This window comes from Meriones unguiculatus, chromosome 14, assembly GCF_030254825.1.
Source record: "Meriones unguiculatus strain TT.TT164.6M chromosome 14, Bangor_MerUng_6.1, whole genome shotgun sequence".
NCBI lineage: Eukaryota > Metazoa > Chordata > Mammalia > Rodentia > Muridae > Meriones > Meriones unguiculatus.
In genome coordinates this window covers 30,433,385-30,456,953 of record NC_083361.1, presented here as the reverse complement: position 1 = coordinate 30,456,953, position 23,569 = coordinate 30,433,385, and the positions used below count along the sequence as shown (strand labels likewise).

General features: G+C 39.7%; 1 protein-coding gene and 1 pseudogene across 4 annotated transcripts in view; one reads left to right on the top strand and one right to left on the bottom strand.

Moving 5' to 3' along the window:
* Window positions 1-23,569, bottom strand: part of Stk33 (serine/threonine kinase 33) — a 176,380-nt gene that overhangs the window by 139,273 nt on the left and 13,538 nt on the right. The window lies entirely within an intron of this gene.
* On the top strand, window positions 19,067-19,669 carry LOC132646975 (ubiquitin-conjugating enzyme E2 C-like; annotated as a pseudogene).

Genomic DNA, 23,569 nt, shown 5'->3' with positions numbered 1-23,569 from the left:
TGGCCATAAGCACTAATCTAGTTAGAAGAATACAACTTGCTAGTAATGATTTCAAAACAGGAAGAAAGAAAAAAACAATGTAAGTGGAGGGGAAGATAAAAGCTAGAAATATCATAATCCTTATTTCAAAATACATTGGAGAGTCACTGTAGCTGAGAAAGCATGAAACTGCTTAACTGAGAAGTTATTGAGAGTTGGCAGCTTCTGGTGGAGGAGAGTTGATTTTCCTTAAGGGTGTGGCCCTGGCAGATTTCAGTGGATGACCACACCCCTAAGAGTTATTGGAAAGCACAAGTTGAATTAACAAGACTGCATCTGGTTTTATGTTGAGGTCTTTGATCCACTTGGGCTTTAGTTTTGTGCACGATGGTAAATGTGGATCTATTTTCATTTTTCTGCATGTAGACATCCAGTTGGACCAGCACCATTTTGTTGAAGATGCTGCCTTTTTTCCATTGAACGGTTTTGGCTTCTTTGTTGAAAATCAAGTATCCATAGGTATGTGGGTTTATTTCTAGGTCTTGATTCGGTTCCATTGATCCACCTTTCTGCTTCTATGCCAATACCATGCCGTTTTTGTTACTATTGCTCTGTACTACAGCTTGAGATCAGGGATGGAGATACCTCCAGATGATCTGTTGTTGGACAGGATCATTTTTGAATTCTGGGTTTTTTGTTTCTCCATATGAAGTTGAGATTTTTTTTCTTTCAAGGTCTGTAAAGAATTGTGTTGGTATTTTGATGGGAATTGCACTGAATCTGTAGATTGCTTTTGGCAGGATGGCCATTTTTACTATATTAATCCTACGGATCCATGAGCACGGGAGATCTTGATATCCCCAGGAGCAGAAAGACACACATGGTATATACTCACTTATATAGACCTATAAGATAGGAGAAACATACTAAAGTATGTGTACCTAAAGAAGATAAATAAGAAAGAGGACCTGGGGTAAGATGATCAATCCTCATTTAGACAAATGGGATGGACAGGGGAAGTAGGAGAAAACAAGTAACAGGACAGGAGCCTACCGCAGAGGGCCTCTGAAAGACTCTACCTAGCAGCATATCAAAGCAGATGCGGAGACTCATAACCAAACTTTCAGCAGAGTGCAGGGAATCATATGAGAGAAGGGGGAGTTAGTATGACCTAAAGAGAACAGGAGCTCCACAAGGACCAAATATATCAGGGCACGAGGGCCCTCTATGAGACTGTTTCTCCAACCAAGGACCATACAGGAATATAACCTAGAACCCCTGCTTGGATGTGGCCTGTGGTAGCTCAGTAACCATTTGGTTTCCCTAGTAAGGCGAACAGGAACTATTTCTGACATGAACTCAACGACTCACTCTTTGACTTCCCCACCCCTGAGGGAGGAACAGTCTTGCTAGGCCACAGAGGACATGCCAGCCAGTCCTGAAGATACCTGATAAGCTAGGATCAGATGGAAAGGGAGGAGGACTTGGAAAGGGGCAGGGAGGAGATGAGGAAGGGAGGGTGGGGTTGGGAGGGCATGAGGGAGGGGGCTACGGCTAGGATACAAAGTAAATAACCTGTGATTAATATAAAAAAATAAAAATTAATATTAAAAGAAAACAAGACTGCAACCCTTAGTCAAATTAAACAGGAGAGATAAGGATGGAAGATCTAACTTATTAAATAAAATTAGAGATGAAAAGGAGACCACACAGCAGACACTGAGGAAATTCAGCATAAGGACATACTTCAAAAATCCATATTCCACTGAATTGGAACTCAAAAGAAATGGTTTAATTTCTACATGTATATGGCCTACCAAAGTTAAATCAAGATGGATTAAATAATTTAAACAGACCCATGACAACTAATAAGGTAAGATAGAAACAGTAATTTAAAAACTAAAAAATGCCCAGGGCCGGAAGGACTCACCTCTGATTCTAAATATACTTTCAAAGTATATTTAGAACTAACACTAATCCCTCAACTCATTCTATAAAATAGAAAATGGAGGAACACTTACAAATTCTTTTTATGGAGCCAGCATTACCCTGATACCAACACCAGATAAAAACTCAACAGTCAAAAAAAAAAAAGAAAAAAAAAAAAAACTCAACAGTCCTATTCCCAGTTTTCTGAGAAAGCACCAGATTGATTTCCAGAGTGGTTGTACAAGTTTACATTCTCACCAGCAATGGAAGAGGGCTCCCCTTTCTCCACATCTTCTCCAGCATGTGTTGTCACTTGAATTTTTGATCTTAGCCCTTCTGATGGGTGTGAGATGGAATCTCAGAGTCATTTTGATTTGCATTTCCCTGATGACTAAGGATGTTGCTATTTCTTTAAGTGTTTCTCTGCCATTTGATATTCCTCTGTTTAGCTCTGTACCACATTTTTATTGGATTATTTGGATTGTTGGTCTTTAATTTCTTGAGTTCTTTATATATTCTGAATATTAGCCCTCTGTCAGAAAACAGGAATAGTGCTACTTCAAGAGCCAACTATACCACTCCTGGACATATATCCAAAAGATGTTCAACCATACAACAAGGACATTTGTTCAACTATGTTCATAGCAGCTTTATTCATAATAGCCAGAAACTGGAAACAACCTAAATGTGTCTCAACTCAAGAATGGATACAGAAATTGTGGTACCCTTACACAATGAAATACTACTCAGCTATTAAAAACAAGGGAATCATGGATTTTGCAGGAAAATGGATGGAACTAGAAAAGATCATCCTGAGTAAGGTTTCCCAGAAGCAGAGAGACATGCATGGTATATGTTCATTTATAAGAGGATATTAGCCATGTTTTATAGGATAAACATATTAAAATCTACAGACCTAAAGAAACTAAATGGCAAGGAGGACCCTAGGGAAGATCCGTAATTCTCATTAAGAAGGGAAAACAGGATAGACCCGGAAGCAGTAGAAGAGAGGGAACAGAACGGGAACCTACCACAGATGTCCTCTAAAAGATTCCAACCAGCAGAGAATCAAAGCAGATGCAGAGACTCACAACCAAACTTGGGACAGAGCACAGGGAGTCTTATGGAAGAAGGGGGATATGAAAAGACCCAGTGGGAACAGAGCCACACAAGGAGACCAAAAGAGTAAAAAAAGGAGACCAAAAAAGTAAAAAAAAAAAAAAAATTCAGGACCCAGGGGGGACTGCAGAGACTGATGCATCAACCAAAGATCATACATAGAGAGGACCTAGAACCCCTGCCCAGATGTAGCCCATAGACAGCTCAGTCTCCATGTGGGTCTGCTAGTAAAGGTAAAAGAGACAGTTTCTGACATAAACTTGGTTGCCTGCTCCTTGATCACTTCTACCTGGTGGGGCAACCTAGGCAGCCCACAGAGAAAGAGAGTCCAGGCAGTCCTGATGGGACCTGATTGGCTAGGGTCAGACAGCAGGGAAGGAGGACTTCCCCAATCAGTGGACTAGGGAAGAGGCATAGGGGAAGAAGAGGGACAGAGGGTGGGACTGGGAGGAGATGAGAGAGGGGGCTACAACTGGAATATAAAGTGAATATACCATAAATAATAATAATAAAACATACCTCAAAACATAAATTTTTAAACCCAACAGCAAAAAGGTGAAATAAACAAGTCACAGAAAGACAAGAACTGCACGATCTCCCAAGGCCAGTAAGATGGCTCAGCAGACAAAGGCACTCACTGCCAAGCCTGATGGCTGTGTAAGGAGAAAGCTGACAGGTGGACCTGGTCCTCTGACACACACACACACACACAGAGAGAGAGAGAGAGAGAGAGAGAGAGAGAGAGACTTTTTTGAAAACTTATATAATCTTACTAAACTGTAAACCTGAACAAGTCCAACTCACAGAGGTAGAAAGTCAAATGATTAGCAGAAGCTGAGAGTGAGAGTGGGAGAAGGAGGAAATGGGAATTTAGTTATTGCTCAAAGTGTATTTAAGTATCAGACAAGAGTAGACATGAATTGCATATCAGGGTAACTACAGGTTGTAACACTGAAGTACAGACTCCAATATTTGGCTAAACTTCATTGTTTCACCACACACACACAGATAGGTGCTGGATTTCTTTATTAGTTTTATTTAGTCATTCCACACTATATCAAAACAAACACTTTACCTTTTAAATGTATAAAATCATGATTTACCACTCAGGAAGAAATGCCTAAAAGCACTGAAAAATAAATTATACAAGTGAGAAGGAAAAGATGTGATTTCTAGCTGAGTGATGACAGAAGGCCTGGAGATGGAATAGCAACATAGGAGGTGGCCTGGGAATAGCCACAGATTTGGACATTTTTAGAAGGGAAGTAAACTGGAAGGGCTGTGAGCAAAGGTGGGCATGGAAAAGCGGCCCTTCTGCTTCAGAAGTCACACAGCTGAGACAGGAGTAATTAAAGCTAAGCTAGCTATGGAGACCAGGGCCAATTTGGGAGGACTTGACCAGGAGCTGAGAAGTCTAGATTTTATTGGGTAATTGGGGAGCTGGTAAAGATTTCTAAGCAGGAAAGAGCATCATCAAAGTTATGCTTTAGAAAGATCAGTCTAGCAGTAATTGAAGTAACTGAACATCAATCAAATGCAGATGATACAGCACAGTGAATATAATCTAAGCCTGCAGGAATTCAGGAATTCATTTATAAAAATGTAATTTATATGCATCTTTTCAGTAACACAGTTCTATAAACTGTCTCACTCATAGACTAGTACCTAATTATATAAGCATCTAAAAAGGTCATAAGTACTATAAAATGATATCACAAAGCCTCTTGCCTCTGCCTGGAAATCCTTCCACCCCCTTTCCCTTCCGGTAAACCCTTCATCCTGTAGGTCTCAGCTTAAATGTCACTTCCTCAGAAAGGCCTTTTTTAAGGCCTTTTTAAAATCACTTATCCAAACCAAGTCCTCCTGGTTCTCTCTTTCAAAGAAGCTTTCACTCTTCTTCAAAGCACTTACACAATTTGTAATTAGATAATTTGGTCACTAATTAATTAAAGTCTGTGCTCTTTGCTAGATTATAAATGAGAGGACTGTATTTTTACTTATCATGGTGTTCTTCATAGTCTAAATTAATATAACATATCATAGATACTTAATAAATATTTGTTCTACTAACAATGAATAAATTTCTGGGTATGGAGGAAGATCGTGAGATGGAAGCCAGTCTTGGCTAGATAGTGAGATCCTTTTAGGGGAGAATAAAGAAGAGACTTTATGCTATCCTTGATAAATGTGCTGTTGTGTCACATTATTTCAAAAAGGAAATCTTACATTTCAACTCAAAGCCAAATTCCTGTGTGCTAAACTCAGAGTGAAAGCCTGAGCTTCCACAAAGAAAACAGTAACACAAATGTTCAAGTTATGGTGTGCTTCCCTATCACCCAGGTTTTAATGGAGATAATCCACAGTGCAACTACTACATGAGCTACAATAAGGAACAGACTGGAGTAGAAAGGAAGCATTGTGGTTTTGCTAGAAAGACAGCGATTACAGGCTTGTGGATCCTTATCTGTGAATACCATGTCAGAACCACTACAAGAACTTCAACATTCAATTTGATTTTGTTTAATCTAAATCAGTGAAAGAGAGGGTGAGAGGAAGTGGGGGCTGACTCAGACATAGTTTTTTCACAAATAGTTCAAATAAATCAGTTTCCATTACATGCTGCTTATGTCTATGTAGCATGTGCCATAAACCTGGTGGACAGTTTTCCTTGTGTGGTAAGCATGGAGAAGACTAGCAACATAATGTGCTTTAAGTCACAGGAGTCTAGAGGAGTCCACAGAAGTTCAACCTGAGTCATCTGAGGCCTTATTTCAAGGTGCTGCCCTTCACAAAACTGTAATTTAGAAAACTCACTCAATCCGCTGTACACATGAACTTGGAAGGCCAAACCAGCTGTCAGGAAGGATCTAGAGAAGTTGATATAAAATTGAAAATGCTGAACTAACTTGGCACAACAGAGTGCCTGCACCACAGGAAAAATGCAATTTCCATCACTCATTTAAGGGTGTCTGGGCAATTGGATTTTATACATCAGATTGAATACATAAACTTCAATTGAAAAAAGAAAAGGACTAGCAGAAATTTGTTCAAGAAAATAGTCAGCTTAGTTGTAAACAGATACCTGATTCCAATAATCATTACATTGTGCAAAAATCACACAGTAGAAACACAGGACTCATGAGGGAGGCAGTTAGGAGCACAGACTAGCGGAACACACATACTAAATAGGAACTGAATAAAATAACACCACAGCTTTAAACACATTAAATGGTTAGGAAACAAACAAAAAGATGTGACGTTTATGTTGGGTGTGGGGTGAGTTCATTGTGAAGTGTTGGAAGGCGATCAAGCTACATGAAATCCAAGGGAAGGGCCTAATATCAGAGAAGGAATACACAGGCTTACAATGTGCAATGAGCTGAGTCCTCTTGTAGAAATAGTGTGTGTCCCTGTAAGTGTGGGGTTTGTTCTCTCATTGTTGGGTTCTACCGGGCCCAGTATTGTGTATTCAGCTGAAGTTTACTCACTGAAGAAACTGCATATAGGCAAACCTTAAATTCATTTAATGTTCAAATTGTTTCCTAATACATCAGATACACTAACAAAGTCACAATTAAAAAAATGTATTGAGAGTTTCAAATTCAAACTACTGATTCCAAGTCGATCCCACAATTATCCCTGTGCTCTGACATCATGTCCCCAATGGAATCACCAAGCTTTGAGGAATAACAGGCTCTCTAAATGGAAAAAAGTCAAATTCCTAAATAGTTTTGTATAGATCAGATAGGCAAATTCTAGAAAATGCTGAATCTGCATTGCGAAAGCACACTCTTCATCAGGCCTTGCCTTGACTGTGCCAAGTACACAGCCTCAAGTAGTTCAAACACCACACGGAAACAGCATTTGATCAACGCTAGCTTCTGCTCAGGAAGACTGATCTTCCTTCCCTAGTGCTCCCTGTGTCATCAACCAACATACCTGGTCAAATATTTCCAACACCTTGAGCAGCCACTGTCACAATAAACCAAGCACATAACCGACAAGTAGCAAGGCCAAGCTCACAAACCTTGGCAGTAGCTTTTTCCTGACCTTGGTGTAGGTTGCTAACGTAATAGCACTACAGTGGTCAAGCAGTGAAAATACTGCTCACTAGATCTCGCATCATCTGGTTTTAATTAGGAAAGCTAACCTCCAGGGGACATACCTGCACCTCTGTTTACAGAATTATGAGGTATGATCTGCAGCACAAGTATTAAGAACTTTCACCTGAGTGCTTCATGCAATGTAGGGTCTTATTGAATTGATTCATTTTTATATTTAAATAACTTTATTCCCCAATTTCAAAGTCAGCACAGACACCACCAATTGCAGTACCATATTTGTTTGGTTTGGGCTGCCATAAAGTTAGAATTCCTATAATAAGCGTCAGAATAGTCCAGAATGAGACAATAAAGTGCTTGACATGTAACTATGAGGATCTGAGTTTGATCCCCAGCACCCACATAAAGAAAGGCTGAGTGTGGCAGCACATGTCTACAACCGCAGTGCTGGGAAGGGGGGCAGGCAGAGCCCAAGATCTCCCCAGCCAACCCATCTAGCTGAGTTGGTGAGTCATGTCTCAAAACAAAAGGTGAGAAATGATTGAGGAAAACACAGGATATCAACCTCTAGTCTCTACATGTACATGCACACACACTGTGCACTCACACTCATACAAGCAAACAAACACAGGGAGAGACAGAGAGATCCAGAGCACATCAAATGAACTCTTCATTCTTTTTCATACCTCAGAGATCACTACTTTCCCTAGAACTCATATAACATTCTAGAAATTTCCTATATTTATATAAACATAAATTGTGTTTTATTTTAATGAATAAGTTCATGTCATACCTAATCTCATGTAACTTTTCTTCTAGACATTAAAGAATAACCATTTTACTATTATCAATATACAGTCATCCCTCAATATGCATGAAGAATTCCCTCTAACAAAAATCTATGAATGTTCAAGTCCCTTATAGAAAATGATGCAGTATTTGTATCTTCCAATATACCTTAAATATTATACTGGATATTTGTAATGCCTACCATAATATAATACTATATAAATGCTTGCTACACTGTATTAATTAAGGAATAATGACAAGAGGAAAGTCTCCACATAGTCATTACAAATACGACTTTTTCTCAAATACATTACATCTGTATGTATGCAGGATTCATAGATATAGATGACACAGATACAGATGGTCAACTGAATGTAATTACATGTTTTAAGGTCCCTAACAAGTCATCTCAACGGTCAAGTAAGTTGTTTTCAATTTGCTTCTGTTACTAATAATCCTTTATCTGCATCTTTGTACATTAAGATGAATGTATTTGGAGAATTTATTCTTAGCAGTACCATTGAAGAGATTTTTTTTTAAAGGATTGTCTTCAACAAAGGATATGAAGCCACGGCTGGTGGTGCAGGAATGTAATACCAGCCACTGGGGAGTCTGAGGCAAAATGAATTCAAGGCCAGCCTGGACAACTTAGTGATACTCTGCCTCAAAATAAAAAGGAAGAGTGCTGGAGCTACAGATCAGCAATAGAGCACTTACCTAGCATGCATGAGGCCCTAGGTTCTGTCCCTACCTCCACTTTTTAAATAGAAAGAAAGATACAAATGCCTCTTTCACAGCACCCTTAGACGTACCCAAGCATGTTCATATTTATCAATGTGAGGAATGAAAAATAGCACCTTCTTAATTTTACCCTTCTTAAATTTCTATCTCCTTCATTATAAGTGAGACTACTTTTTCAACTTTTCATTTTCTGTAAAACATATGTTCCCATTGATTTTTGCTCATCTTCTTGTCAAGTTATCAGTGATCCCTCAGTATTAATGATACCAATTGCTACTCTGTCAAATTCATTGCAACTGTTCTTCCCCACTGGACTACTTGCTCATTGATTTTTATCATGGTGATTTTACCATGGAAAAGCTTTTCATTTTTGAGAAGTCAAATTATTAATCTTTTACTCTATTTCTTTCTTACTGGGTTTAGTGTTACACTTTACAAAGGTCTTCTCTGTCCCAAGATTACAAAACTATCAATCCATATTTTATTCTTAAAATGAAAATACTAAAGTAATAGCTTGTTATTGACTGGTTACTGTGGGCACAGTTCCAAGCACCTCATATACATTTCTGCGTCTAATCCTCCCAACTCTACAAGGTATAGAGTCTGTAACTACCCACGCCTCATGGGATTCACAGCCTGGTCTGTAGCCATGCCACGATTTTCAACAAGCAAATTCATCATCATTGAGCTGTATTTCCTGAGTCCATAACCTTAATGAAAACTTCATCATAACCAAATCTTTACCTGTTCTGTTTCCTCCACTTTTTATCCTATTGTATAAACCTTTTCCTCATTGTTAATTTTCTACATTTTCTACATTTTCCTGTTTTCACTGATGGTAGCTATACTTGAGTTAGTCAACATCTAAATAGATTCCAGATGCCCTGAGAGTCCTTTCATTCTTCTACTTCTCTATTTCCAAGTGTCTCTTCCTAACCCTTAGACTATGAATTTTATTCATGAAGGTGGTTTTTTTCAGAGAGTAGTGTTTGAATGCTTGGGAACATTGCTTGCTACATTTGTGCATAAACAATAGCTTGAATGGATATCAAATCTGTGATATCTCCCTGCCCATATACCCCACACACACCGAGAGAGAGAAAGAGAGAGAGAGAGAGAGAGAGAGAGAAGCAGTGGAGACACTATGTCACTGACCCCTGCTTTGATTAGCTTGAAATGTGAATCCATGTGAGTCTGATTTTCCTCAATTTTTCTGCCTGCACATCTATAAAATTATTTACAATTGCAGCTTACTTTACTCAATATGCAGTTTCTCTAGAACACTCTTTTCTTTTGCCCTGAAAACTATTTCTTTAATTTCTGGAGATTTTTTTCCTCCATCATGTATCCAAAACCTTGCTGTTTGTTTGTTCTGCTCTCTTTGGCCACTGTAGCAGTGTCAGATATGGGTTCCATGATATTTATGTTGTATTTTTTCTTCCTGTCTTTATATATGTTACATTTATCTGTGATATATATATATATATACACACACACACACACACATATATATATAAAACATCATATATGTATGTTCTACTATATATAAGTAGCACTCTTAGCTATTCCCACAGCAGAAGCCTAACTTAAACTCATGTTAAGGACTTTATTTGGAAAGACACCTGAGTACCTCATATGACTCTTAGAAATGCAAACAAGCAGCTAGGCCTTGGGGCAATGAGAAGTTCAGATTTGAAGATCACCTCAAGTAAGAACATTTAATCTCTTATTTCTATCACCTCAAGTAAGAACATTTAATCTCTTATTTCTGTCTGCACTGATATGATTGGATCTCATTGCCCTCCTCCACGATGCATGGCTTGTGGCTTCCAACAGTTCTGAACCCTCACATCCCATGATTCTCATCACCTTGCTGTCCTTGATTCCAGATTTGTTTATTTTTTCCAAGTTTTTCATATAATGTATTTAATCATGTTATTCATTTTTCCCACCTCTCTACCCACCAATTTTATGACCTCTTAAAAAAAAACTAAAAACATAAAAAAATAAGCAACACACAAAAAATTTTCACAAAACAGAAATCAAAATAAGCAAAAAAAAAAGCAAGATTAAAAAAATACCGAAACCAAAAAAAGAGAGAGAGACAAAATGTCTACAAAAATACCATTGAGTTTATTTTGTGTTGGCCAACTACTCCTGGGTATGGGGCCTGCCCTGAGTTGTAATATACCCAAAGAGACTCCATTGGGGAAAAAATTAATATTTTCTTTGCTAGTAGGGTATCGATTGCAGATAGCTACTTAGTTAGGGTTGGAAGCCCATGTCCACTTCCCCCTTTCTTTACTGGGATCCCATTTGGCTTGAACATCTACATGCTACTACAGTCTCTGCGAGTTCATATGTGAATCAATTCTGTTGTGTCTAGAAGACACTGCTTCGTGGTGTCATCCATCACATCTGGCTCTTACAGTCTTTCCACCTTCTCTTCTGCATAGATCCCTGAGCCTTGAGAGCAGGGTTTTAATGAAGACATCCCATTTAAAAATGAGTATTCCCATATTCTAAATACAAGACCAGTTACATATGTAAATGAAACATTATTAAAACTGAAATCACACATTGATCCCAACATCTTAATAGTGGGAGACTTCAACACTCCACTCTCACGAAGGGACAGATCATCTGGTCAGAAGCAAAACAGGGAAATAAGGGTACTTACAGAGGCCCTAAATCAAATGGACCTAATAGATGTCTACAGAACTTTTCACCCAAAATCAAAAGAGCACCTCATGGAACCTTCTCCAAAATAGACCATATAGTTGGTCACAAAGCACGCCTCAGCAGATACAAGAAGATTGAAATAATACCTTGTATCCTATCTGACAATCATGGTCTAAAGCTGGACCTCAACAACAGAAATGGCAAAAAGCTTACACATACATGGAAACTGATCAACTCGCTACTCAATGACAGCTTGGTTAGGGAAGAAATAAAGAAAGAAATTAAAGACTTCCTAGAATTCAATGAAAATGAAGGCACAACATACCCAAATTTATAGGACACAATGAAGGCAGTGCTAAGAGGAAAGCTCATAACGCTAAGTGCCTTCAAGAAGAAATTTGAAACATCTCATACAAGCAACTTAATGGCCCAACTGAAAGCCCTAGAAAAAAAAAGAAGCAAATACACCCAAGAGGAGCAGACGGTTCGAAATAATCAAACTCAGGGCTGAAATCAATCAATTAGAAACAAATAAAACTATTCAAAGAATCAATGAAACCAAAAGCTGGTTCTTTGAGAAAATCAACAAGATAGACAAGCCATTAGCCAAACTAACTAAAAGGCAGAGAGAAACTATCCAAATCAGCAAAATCAGAAATAAAAAGGGGAACATAACCACACACACTGAGGAAATCCAAACAATCATTAGGTCGTACTACAAAAGCCTATATGCCACAAAATTTGAAAATCTAAAGGAAATGGATGATTTTCTTGATAGATTCCATCTACCTAAATTAAGTCAAGATCAGGTAGAAAGATTGAATAGTCCCATATCCCCCAAGGAAATAGAAGCAGTCATCAACAGTCTCCCTTCCAAAAATAGCCCAGGGCCAGATGGTTTCAGCACAGAATTCTACCAGACCTTCAGAGAACAGCTAACTTCAATTCTCTTCAAACTATTCCACAAAATAGAAACAGAAGGAACATTACCAAACTCATTCTATGAAGCCACAGTCACCTTGATACCCAAACCACACAAAGACCCAACAAAAAAAGAGAACTTTAGACCTATCTCTCTTATGAACATTGATGCAGAAATACTCAATAAAATACTTGCAAACCAAAAATCAAAGAACACATAAAAGATATCATCTACAATGACCAAGTAGGCTTCATCTGAGGCATGGAAGGGTGGTTCAATATACGGAAATCCATCGATGTAATCCACCACATAAACAAACTGAAGGAGAAAAACCACATAATCATCTCCTTAGATACGGAAAAAGCATTCAACAAAATCCAACACCCATTCATATTTAAAGTTTTGGAGAGATCATGGATACAAGGCACATACCTAAACATAGTAAAAGCAACATACAGCAAGCTTATAGCCAACATCAAACTCAATGGTGAGAAACTTAAATCAATCCCACTGAAATCAGGGACAAGGCAAGGCTGCCCACTGTCTCCATATCTCTTCAACATAGTACTTGAAGTCCTAGCTAGAGCAATAAAACAACGAAAGGAGATCAAGGGGATACAAATCGGAAAGGAAGAGGTCAAAGTGTCACTATTCGCAGATGATATTATAGTATACATGACTGACCGCAAAAATTCAACCAGAGAACTCCTTCAGCTGATAAACATCTTCAGCAAAGTGGCTGGATATAAAATCAACTAAAAAAAAAAAAATCAGAAGTCCTCCTGTATACCAAAGACAAAAGGGCTGAGAAAGAAATTAGGGAAACAACACCCTTCACAATAGCCACTAATAACATAAAGTACCTTGGTGTGACTCTAACCAAGCAAGTGAAAGACCCGTTTGATAAAAACTTCAAGTCTCTGAAGAAAGAAATTGAAGAAGATATCAGAAGACGGAAAGATCTCCCGTGCTCATAGATAAGTAGGATTAACATAGTGAAAATGGCCATTCTGCCAAAAGCAATCTACAGATTCAATGCAATTCCCATCAAAATACCAACACAATTCTTTACAGACCTTGAAAGAAAAATTCTCAACTTCATATGGAGAAACAAAAAACCCAAAATTTCAAAAATGATCCTGTACAACAACAGATCATCTGGAGGTATCTTCATCCCTGATCTCAAGCTGTAGTACAGAGCAATAGTAACAAAAACGGCATGGTATTGGCATAGAAGCAGAAAGGTGGATCAATGGGACGGAATCAAGACCTAGAAATAAACCCACGCACCTATGGATACTTGATTTTCAACAAAGAAGCCAAAACCGTTCAATGGAAAAAAGGCAGCATCTTCAACAAAATGGTGCTGGTCCAACTGGATGTCTACATGCAGAAAAATGAAAATAGATCCACATTTACCATCGTGCACAAAACTAAAGCCCAAGTGGATCAAAGACCTCAACATAAAACCAGAAACATTAAATCGGTTAAAAAAAAAAAAAGTGGGGAAGACCCTACAACTCATTGGCACAGGAGACAACTTCCTGAACAGAACACCAACAGCACAGGCTCTAAGATCAACAATAAATAAATGGGACCTCATGAAACTGAAAAGCTTCCGTAAAGCAAAAGACAGTGTCATCAAAACAAAACGACAGTCTACAGACTGGGAAAGGATCTTTACTAACCCTATATCTGACAGAGGGCTAATATCTAGTATATATAAAGAACTCAAGAAGTTAAAAAGCAACAAATCAAGTAATCCAATTTAAAAAAATGGGGTACGGAGCTAAACAGAGAACTCTCTCTAGAGGATTGTAGAATGGCAGAAAAACACTTAAAGAAATGCTCAACGTCATTAGCCATTAGGGAAATGCAAATCAAAACAACCCTGAGATTTCACCTTACACCCATCAGAATGGCTAAGATCAAACACTCAGTGACAACACATGCTGGAGAGGCTGTGGAGAAAGGGGAACCCTCCTCCACTGCTGGTGGGAATGTAAACTTGTACAACCACTTTGGAAATCAATCTGGCGCTTTCTCAGACAATTAGGAATAGTTAGTGCTTCCTCAAGATCCAGCTATACCACTCCTAGGCATATACCCAAAAGAGGCTCAAGTACACAACAAGGACATTTGTTCAACCATGTTTGTAGCAGCTTTATTCGTAATAGCCAGAACGTGGAAACAACCCAGATGTCCCTCAACGGAGGAATGGATACAGAAATTGTGATACATTTACACAATGGAATACTATTCAGCAATTAAAAACAAGGAAATCATGAAATTTGCAGGCAAATGGGACCTAGAAAAGATCATCCTGAATAAGGTATCCTGGAAGCAGAGAGACACACATGGTATATACCCACTTATAAATGGATACTAGACCTATAAGATAAGATAGCATAAACATACTAACATCTGTACACCTAAAGAAGCTAAAGAAGAAGGAGGACCCAGGGTAAGAAGATCAATCCTTACAAATAGGATGGACAAATAGGATGGACATCGGAAGTAGGAGAAAACGAGAAGCAGGATAGGAGCCTACCACAGAGGGCCTCTGAAAGACTCTACCCTGCAAGGTATCAAAGCAGATGCTGAAACTCATAACCAAACTTTGGGCAGAGTGCAGGGAATCATATGAAAGAAGAGAGAGTAAGACCTGGAGAGAACAGGAACTCCACAAGAACCAAATATATCTGGGCACAGGGGCTTGTCTGAGACTGACTCTCCAACCAGGGACCATGTATGGATATAATCTAGAACCCCTGCTCGGACATAGCCCATGGCAGCTCAGTATCCAAGTGTCTTCCCTAGTAAGGGGAACAGGGACTCTCTGGCATGAACTCTATGGCTAGCTCCTTGACCTCCCCAACCCCCTGTGGGAGGAGCATCCTAGCTAGGCCACAGAGGAGGACATTGCAGCCAGTCCTGAAGATACCTCTCTCACCACTGAAATACCACACTGACTCTGTTGTGGCTTTTCCAGTTTTCCCTGGGACCTGCCTCAACTCATACTTCACAAGATGAGACAATCTGTCTTCTCACTTAGTTTTAATAAAATTTTCACTATTTACAATCTAAAGAAGCATCAGCTTTTAGCCTCCTCCATGGATCTGATCCACACTTTACAGGCTCCTAATGTAATAGTCTATAGAAACTAGCTCTTTCCTAGTTTCATGGATTATATTTTTTGAAACAGAATGAAATACATGTTCATTCCATCTGCTGATTTTGTATTAGTTTCATAATAGGAAATATGACAGAAATGCCTTTACATTTCTGAATATTTAAGGCATCTTAGATTGTCTACTCTGAAACTTAGAGCCTGCTCTCTATCACATACACCTGGCATGCTAACGATGCACAAAGCACCCCGTTACGGGCACTGAAGATGCAACAATGGAGACTAGTCCCCATATTCCGAGAGCTTTTACTGGAATGGAGGAGCAGAATGCCCTTATAGCAAATGATCACAAGGATACCAGGAGAGTGAATACAAGGTGGTGGCTTAAGCTGAGATTAGAATACTCAAGAAATGGAGCTGAGATGACGTTAAGGGGAAATCCTAACTTTTCTCGGTTCCAGAAAAGGAAAGTCATCCTGAAGCTCATTTTCTTTATTTTGTAAAGAGTCATTTAAAAGACCTTCCCACCTTGAGTAACTGCCTGAAAATTGAAAAGGGACCCTGTCTCTGAATGTCACAGTACCTTTGCTGGGTGTCCAACCCAGTAATAACTACATTCATTCTTGGACTGCACCACTCATTAGCCTTGTGGGAATGTTCTTGGGATTGAAAACTAGAGAAACCTGTTCAGATAAACATGACATGGCCCAGACCAGTGAGTCATGGCAAGAGACACAAATGGCATGAAGTTCTCAATAAGTCTGAGTTTAAACCAGCACAATGGTCATGAGGAGAAGAAACTCTAGCCCAGAATGTAACTCCCATGACACAGACTATACCTTGGAAAAATGACTAAATATGTTAATGTAACTCTGTACAAATATGAATGCAAAGTATACATTCTATAGCTCAGAAAGGTCACCAGAAACAGTGCACAAGTGTTCCTTTGGGTTTTAGGGCCATTTTTCAACAGCAGTGTGGTGGCTTGAAAGAAAACAGACCCAATAAGCTCATAGGGAGTAGCACTATTAGAAAGTGTGGCCTTGCTGGAGTGGGTGTGGCACTGTTGCAGGAAGTGTGTCTCAGCTTTTTTCCTGCTGCCTTTGGATCAAGATATGGAACTCTCCGCTCCTTCTCCAGCACAGGCCTGTCTGCATGCTGCCAGGCTTCCCACCATAAGATCACGGGCTAAACCTCGGAAACTGTGAAACTGTAAGCCAGCCCCAACTAAATGCTTTCCTTTACAAGAGTTGCTGTAGAGCCAGGGAAGGTGGCCCATGCCTGTAATCAGAGGCAGAATCCTGTGATTTCAAGGCTAGCCTGGTCTACAAAGAGAAACCAAGGCTACACAGAGAAACCCTGTCTTGAAAAAAAAACAAGTTGCTGTGGTCATGGTATCTCTTCACAGCAACAGAAACCCTAACTAAGGCAAGAGGCAACCTTCCCCAGCAAGTCATCTGAATTTGCCATATTCCTAGTTCACTCTCCACATGGCACACAAGCTTAGCCCTTCTTGGAATTTCCAGGTTCTTACAAAGCACACAGAGAAGCCTCAAAAGATAAATTCTGAACTTGTGGTCAATAAAAGCATGTGGGACAAATGGTGCTGGTCAAACTGGGTGGCTGCATGTAGAAGAATCCAAAAAGATCCATACTTATATAGATCACCCTTGCACAAAACTCAACTCCAAATGGAGTAAAGACCTAAGAATAAAACCTGATACACTGAACCTCATAAAAGAGAAAATGGGGTGTGGCCTTGAACTCGAAGGCATAGCCCAGGCTCTAACTATCAGTTAATCAATGGGACCTCAAAACTGAAAAGCTACTGTACACCAAAGAACACCATTGTTCAGACAAAACAACAGCCTACAGAATGGGAAATTTTCATCCACTACACAGGTGGTAGAGAACTAATACCCAAAATATATAAAAAACTCAAAAAAGTTGATATCAAGAAAACAACCCAACTAAAAATAGGGAACATATCTTAACAAAGAATTCTCAAAAGGGAAAACTCAAATGACAGAGAAACACTTAAAGAAATGTTCAACATTCTTAGTCATCAGTGAAATGTAAATCAAACTACTCTTGAGATTTTCTCTTACACCCATCAGAATAGCTGAGATCAATAAAATAAATGACAACTCATGTGTCAAAAACATGGAATAAAGGAAACACTCATCCATTGCTGTTGGGACTGCAAATGTGTCCAGCCACTATGGAAATCTGTGTGGCAGTTCCTCAGGAAGATGGGAACCAATCTACCTAAAGATCAGCTATACTGTCAGGCTGTGGTGGCACACGCCTTTAATAACAGCACTAGGATGGCAGGTGGCTCTATGTGAGTTTGATGCCAGCCTGGTCTACAGAGCTAGTTCCAAGACAGCTAGGGCTACACAATGAAATTCTGTCTCAACAAACAAACAAAAAGATTCAGCTATACCCCACTTGGACATATATGCAAAGGAAGCTTTATCCTACCACAGAAATATTTGTTCAACCATGTTCACTGCTGCTATATTCACAATAGCCAGAAACTAGAAACAACCTAGATGTCCCTCAACAGATAAATAGATTTTTAAAATGTGGAATATTTACACAATGGAATATTACTTAGCCATTTAAGAATTAAAATCAATCCTCAGGCAAATGGATGGAACTAGAAAAATTCAACCTGATTGAGGTAACCCAGACTGAGAAAGACAAATATGGTATGTATTCACTTATGTGTGGATATTAGCTGTTAAGTCAATGATAACCAAGCAGCAATGCATAGAACCACAGAGGTTAGGTATAGAGTGAGGGACTCTGGGGAGGAGGGTCCAGATAGAGCTCCCCGGAAAGGAAAATAGAATAGTTATGGATAGAATCAAGCAGGGAGGGAAGAAGAGGACAAAAAGGAAATATAGGGAGAAGCAGCTAAAATTAAAGGCCAATTGAAAGGTAGTATAAAAACCTTATAGAGTAGAAAGTTTATAAAATATACATACGTGTGTGTGTGTGTGTGTGTGTGTGTGTGTGTGTGTGTATGTGTGTGTGTGTGCGTGAAGGGGATCTAAATGAAATAATCAAATAGCACAGCCCCCAATGGACATCAAATGAAATTTTCAGTACAAGAATTGGGTTAATCTAAGTGAGTTGTTGGCCAAAGGGGCCCCCAAACAACCTAGTCTGTTGTCAAGGGTATTGGGTTTTCTCCACAAACTGAAGCAAGCTCCCCATTGCTGAAGACAACACCTACACACTTCACAGAAGGCCAGCTGGCACCTACAAAGAGCCTTCATCCCTACAAATTAGTGTCTTTGGTACAGGAAGTTACTCTGCATGTTACCAAAGGAGAAATGTAAACACCAAGACATCCACAAACCGTTTTATCTACAGTTGTGTCCTGCCTGTAAGACAGGACGTAATCAAACAACATCTGATTTGACTTAAGGCCCACTCTGTGAGATGGAACCTATACCCAACACTGCTTGGGGAACCAAGCACCTGAGACTAAGTAGCCCAGGGTCCTAGGGTAAAACCGAATGCTACTTTTCTTTAAAAAAAAAAAAAAAAAAAAAAAAGTTATGTGAATGGGAGAAAGCTACTTTCAGTAAAAGTAAAAAAATAAAAGCATATAAGAGTAATGCAATGAACCTGATAATTATATGGTTACACCTGATCACAAATTGATCACAAAAGTGATCAATTCTCTTCAGGGAAAAAAAAATGCGGCAGTTGTCCTTTCTGTCTCCGCACTCCTGTCTAGGTGCCAGCAACCCCGGGGTGGCCTCACAAAACCGCGACCCAGCCACTGCCAGCATTGCTGCCCCAGCATCGCTGCCGTTGGCAAGGGAGCCGAGCCCAGCGGGGGCGCCGCCCAGGGCCCGGTGGCCAAGAGGCTACAGCAGGAACTGATGACCCTCATGACATCTGGTGACAAAGGAATTCCCTGAATCAGACAACCTGTTCAAATGGGTAGGGACCATCCATGGAGCAGCCGGCACAGTATACGAAGACCTGAGGTATAAACTCTCCCTAGAGTTCCCCAGTGGCTACCCTTACAACGCGCCCACAGTGAAGTTCCTCACGCCCTGCTACCACCCCAACGTGGACACCCAGGGAAACATCTGCCTGGACATTTTCAAGGATAAGTGGTCCGCACTGTATGACATCAGGACCATCTTGCTCTCTATCCAGAGCCTGCTGGGAGAACCCAACATCGATAGCCCTTTGAACACACATGCTGCCGAGCTCTGGAAAAACCCCACAGCCTTTAAGAAGTACCTGCAAGAAACCTATTCAAAGCAGGTCTCCAGTCAAGAGCCCTGATGCAAGCTGTCCAGCCTCTCTCTTGAGTCATCTTCCTTCCTAGGTGGTCTGTCCTTTCCTTGATTTCTAAGCTGTAGTGTTATTTTTTTTTAAATTAAGTCTGCTTGAACCCTTACAATGTATATTAAATAAATACATGATGATTGTTTTGTATAAAAAAATGCTTTTGTAAAGGAGCATGGCGCTGAAGAAGTCAGAGATGCCATGTGGACTATGAAGAGACACTACAGACTACACTGTTTTCAGTAAGACAGAAGGACCAGATATTTAGGGATCATAAGCTTACGTGCCGCTCTACTGTAAGAGAAATGCTAACTGACAAATCAGTTCTGCAAAAGGGATGGTATGGTCAGATTTATGTTTGTAATATGACCTTAGTTGCTGGATGGAAGTAAGGAAAGTGTGAGGCTGAGGAGGGTTGCAGGTGGAAGTCAGTTGCCAGATCAGCTGTAGAGAACTTAGGTATTTCATGTGTAACTGCCTCTTTCCCTGTGAAATAACAAAGAGAAAAAAGAAAGACATTTGGGTACTGGCAGATTAGAAACAGATCATTTCCATCCCCAACTCCTCCAGAAGAAAGCAGGCACGCTGGCCTTAGGCTTCATCTGGGCCTTCTCTGCTGAGAGGTTCTGGCACCTGGGGATCTGCTGCTTATATTGTGAGGTTAAGAATTCTGTGTTATTTTGTCAAAACAAATCAAAGTTTTGACCAAGAGATTAAAAGCTATTTAAAGAGAAGAACATTCCATTTGCTTGCCCTGGAATAACCCGGATGTATTCCTCCTAATATCACCTGCAAGCAACTTCAGGAGAAAAAAAAGTGAAGAAAAAAAAAAAAAAACTTGGAAGAGACTTTTTGCAGTTGACCGTAGATAGACCTTAACTCAACCACAGAAAAAGAGGGCCTGATTAAAGCATTCTCAGCTGATAGACCTTTTACCATTAACAAGTCACTTGGGTCAAAAAACAAAAGATCAATGCTATTCGCCAGGTCTAGTGTAACCATCAACATGGAGGGAATGATGAAAGTCCTGGATTATAGGGGAAATTCAGCGACCAGTGCCTTTGGGAGAAGAAAGCTGACATTCTGTCCTCACCTCTTCAAAAACATATCCCAAGCAGAAAGAGATCTAGGATCAAAGCTATCTTTAAAAGACGAAAAGGTCTCAGAAGCACTGCTGCCTGCAGGTGTAAAAATAAAGTGACAAAAGTACACCGACAGCCCAAACCCGTAATCCCTAAACTTCCCTGTTGGCTGGCCCACTATGCTGCCTATTAAGACTCTGCAAAGTCCTTGAGAGGCACCTCCAGGAGTGTCATTTGTGAAAAACCAAGCCAACAGAGGGAACACCTAGTAAGATAATTAGAGGATTTCAGAAGAAGAAGAAAATAACAAAGTGGTGAGAAGTGCAGGCAACAGATCCATCACCATCTAATCAGAGAACAGAGGTCTACATGGTGATTTGTAGGCAAAGGTTGAGACACTTCCAGTTTTTAACAAAAATATCCCCAATCTGCCTCTCTGGAAGTTATAACCTTCTGCCTTTGTTGTAATTTAGGTTTACCTGTGGGGTTAATTTCACACTGGATGTAAGCCTGCAGCTATCTTTACACTGCAGACAAGAGGTGGGGGGGGGGGGGAACTGGACCAAAAGAAAAAAGGGACGAGGCAGCAGAGTTTCATAGTTGGGCCACAAGGCCTGGGTTCAGATATCAGTTTAGTAAGTTGTTGAAACTCCTGAGCCTCAGTCACCATGTCTGTAAAGAGGGATTCGTATACCATATAGTTACTGGAAGGAGAAAATGGGAGATCACTAAAGCTCCTGGCATAGTGGCTGGTCTATAGTAGTTAACAGTGCAGGGGTAAGCCTGCTGAGAAATCACTAGCTCCTGCCTTCCTCTTCATTTGTTCTCTGCTGCCTCTGGAGACTTCTTGATCTTAAGATCTTGATCTTAATTCTTTATCTATAATTCTGCAGATTTCTGTCTACAAGATGCCCTCATTCCTCACTCCACTCAAGATCCCTTGGGTTTAACTCACTGACTATCCAGTACAACAACCTGTGCCAATCCACCCTCCTGTGTGTACTTTCCCTCCTTGTTCAAGCCTCTTCTGCATGCTGCCATTCACCTTCAGTGTGACAAATCTGGAGTCAAGTGAAATTGTTTCAGTTAGTTTGAAGGCTGACTAAAGGATTTATTTAACCTACAGTAGCCAGAACCATTACTAACATCATGAGCCAAATGGGTAATTACTCTGTACCAACTAGACTTACAAATAACTATGTGTAATGCCTCCACAATAAAACACTGCCTTCACAAGCACAGAGGAAAGTTCAAAATGTTGCTTCTAAAAGAGACTGTTAACTTCTTAATCCAACACCATGTTATTTTAAAACCTAGGTGCTGAGAAATAAAATTCTCTAAGCTATTTTAAAGAAAAAAGCCCTAAAATTATCAGAGTATCTTTTAGTGAGCACCAAATAATTTCACTGCTTCAATACCCTCTGGGTATGTCCTACATCCTTGAGTGAATCAAATGAGTCAAGGAAAAGAATTTGAAATACTAGTAATGAAAAACTAGTTTAATATTTAATGTGAATAATTTATAGAAAACAAAGATCAAGGTCAATAAGTAGTCTTTCTATCCCAAACGTCATTTCACCAGGGTATCTTGATTGAATTCTGCAAATATAATCTATTGAACCAATATTGGATCTTATAATAGTCATACATGCTTCTGTTTCTGTAGAGATGACTCTGAGGTCTGGGGACACAGCTCCATGGCATTTGTAACGCTTTGAGTTTGAATCCCAGCACCACACATGAAAAATTATTCTTTGACTATATTTATAGTTCAAAATTTATTCAGCTACATTAGTCCCTTCCATAACACACTGCTTAAATCAACAAAAATTTTACTTTCACAACTAGACAGCAACAATATTTATATTCCAAGGTGATAGACTGACCTCTAGTGGAAATTTTAAAACTTGCTGAACAAGCTTCTTTTAATGTAACATTAATATATATAAAAAAAAAAAAAGCTTACAGTAGTGAAAACACTGAGCCTAGTGGCTCAGGCCTGCAATCCCACTATTCCTATTCTGGGGTTGAAGCAAGAGGACTGAAATGTCAAGGCCTGTCTGAGCTACAGAGTCAGTTCAAGTCCAGCCTGGGCAACTCAGTGAGACTCTGCCTCAAAATAAAAAATTAAAGGGGTGGCAGGGAGCTATACCTTAGTGGGAGAGGGTTCATCCAGTGTGTGTGAGGCTCTAGATTCAATCCCCAGCACTAAGACAAAACAAAACCACTGATAACAAAAGTTCTTTTTTATTAACAAGGTAGCATAAAATAGGGTTAAAAAAGTGATTCTGGTCTATAACTTCCCTCCATCACTGTCTAGCTGTGTAATATTTGTCAGGCAAATGTCTGTAAAATATGAAAACTAGTATAACTGACTTCATGAGATCTGTGCGAAGATCCAGTGAGTCCAAATATGCAAAATGTCCCTAACACAGGCTCCAGAGCCATTATTGCTCTGGCTGTAAGAAACTATGGCCAGAGTAAGGCAGTAGTTTCAGAAAATATGAGAAATGACAAGAGTGTTAATTGGAATACAGTTCTTTAGAGGTTTAGCAACAGCAAACCCACAAAGAGCCAGTTCAGTTAGCTGTCCCATTTCCAAAAGTAAATGAGCTATGCCCGTATATTACAGAGCACGGCCCTATGTGGGAGTGTTTTGAGGAAAACTCTGGGAAGTTTATATGTTGTCCCAGTAGGAGCATGATGAATATCTCCAAATCCTGTTGCCTACACCAAATCAAAGCAAACGCACCGCTCCAGCCCTTCCCAGGCTCTGAACTCTTCCTGTATCTCCTACTGACAGCACACACAACTA